The sequence below is a fragment of the Mustela nigripes genome, chromosome 1 (genome assembly GCF_022355385.1).
Source record: "Mustela nigripes isolate SB6536 chromosome 1, MUSNIG.SB6536, whole genome shotgun sequence".
NCBI classification, from domain to species: Eukaryota; Metazoa; Chordata; class Mammalia; order Carnivora; family Mustelidae; genus Mustela; species Mustela nigripes.
This window is the reverse complement of record NC_081557.1, coordinates 30,544,864-30,547,096: the sequence shown is the minus strand read 5'-3', so window position 1 is coordinate 30,547,096 and position 2,233 is coordinate 30,544,864.

Below are 2,233 nucleotides of genomic sequence, written 5' to 3'. Positions count from 1 at the left end.
GCATATGCACCCTTTCAGACCCTCAGGCCCTCAGGGAGGAGTGTGATCCCTGCAAGAGCTCTTGGCTCTTTCCCTTTGTTAAACTTTTGACTGGTCTTCCATTGTCACATGCTATACTAGGATCATGGACGTACCATCTACTTCTTCATTGCTTGCAACAAAACCTGCATTGCTTTCAATACTGCCTTTAGGCATGACCCCCTCTCCACCCACTATTCTTTGTCCCAATGTCAGTCCCTCAGAGCTGGGAGCTCAAAGCTGGGAGAAGCAGCCTGCTTCTCCTGGAGGGACACGTCTGCTTTCCCAGGACCAGGGAACATGACAGTCCCTAATCTTCTATGTTTGCCCTTTCCAGCATGAAACATTCTGGCTGGATATTCCCCCAGGAGAGGAAGATCCATAAATCAAGTTCAAAGATAAGGAAGGGATTGAGGTCACCTGTCTTAAAAGTCTCTAAGGATGCTCCTTAACATAAGCTTATGGGAGAGATTGTACATGCTGAGTTAGTTTAACATAAAACAAGATGCCTGAGATAATCCAGAGCAGGAAATGCAAGCAAACTGTGAGATGTTCTCCCCTGCTTGCAGATAAATTGGACCTGCTGTCTATCTAACAGGTATGACTGATACTGTGATTTTTTCATGCAAGCTACCATATTTCAGGAGAAAGTGTGGTTCAGTGGAATGGACACATTCCAGCCAAAGCCAGAAGACCCAAATTCTAAAATCACTTTCCTTTGTTAGGTCTTCCAAAACCTGCATATGTGACAACACAAGAACCACGTAACCTGGGGTCACTAAGAGGGCTCTTTGTACTTCTGCCTTGAAAAAAAGCGAGGCACCAAACCTTGGGTTATTAGGTTTGTTTGCTTGCTTCTTTAGAAGCTCCTTTGACACCATAGCACCCTTTGGGTTGCTTCACACCCAAAGGAAGAGACAAGAAACCCATGTCCTGTTATGCGGCACAGCAGAAGAGAATTACAGTGTGAGCCAACCTCCTGGCACTGGAGGGAAATGCAGACTGGCTTTCCTACTAAATTTTCTTGCAATGAAAATGAGGAAAATAAAGGGAAGGAGAAAAAAGACAAATAATGGGAAGGGAGAGAAAATCTGTGGAGAAAGCTTATCAAGAAGAAGCCTTGTCTGGGCGAAGGTGGATATGTTGACGTGTTGATGTGCATGGTACTTGAGAGACTAAGAGAGAGGAAAAAAATGCTGAATGACCCTGAGCAGCAGTGCACTTAAGTCGTGTTGATGGATTTGAGCATAAATTGACTGAGGAAAAGTGGTTGCATCAGACAGCTCATGCAGAGGCTCTAAATGGATTTCTAATTGGATTAAAGGGACACGACCAGGCAACCCACATTATGCTGGTCATTATGCTCCTTATCACAGTCCATATTTCCCCAGAGGGAAGGAGGAGTCAGGTGGACAATAGGAAAATGCAAGTCAAAGCAGAATCTTTTCTTGTTGGATTTGCCTGTGGCTCCCTCTGTGCCACTTTGTGGAGATTTAAGACACAATTACAATTTTGATGAGAGAGTCATTCCATTGGACTAGAGAGTTCCTATTTTATGTTTATCTTTTAAATGATGTATCTTTTCTAAATGATGGGTTATGAATGGGAACCAGACGCATTCACGCTATGCCAGGCTGGGTTTTCTAAGGCAATTACCCATTATTGTTGGGATGCTTCATAGTTAATGACTCTCAAAGAGTAGCCTATAATGGAGCCTCTGGATGGCAGTAATTCACATGCATCTTTTCAGCGAGATTTATAGATTTTTTTTCCCCATTCTCATTTTAATAAACCTGTAAGGCTTAATCCTTTATTTCCCCCTACTCCATTGATGAGACATACATGGTTTCATTTTATAAGTTCTTTTTTCATATAGATTCTTCCTGCTCTCAGTATTAGAAGAACTCATAGAATCCTATAAGGGCAAAAGTAGAGGGAAAAAAAAACTCTAAAATTCATCTACTTTGATCTCCCATTTCATTTCATAAGAAAATTCATATCCAAAGATATTAAGCAACTATGCTAAGGCCACAGAAGTAGTTTGTGTCACCTCATGAACTGAACTTCAGGTAACAATATAACCTCATGCTATTCAACTAAGAGATCAGTTTTCCCCCAATGGAAAATGACATAATAACTTAACTGGCAAAAATACATGTTTGTTGCAGCTAGGAATTTCATTTGGTATCAATCTGGCATCATCTTGTGGATATTA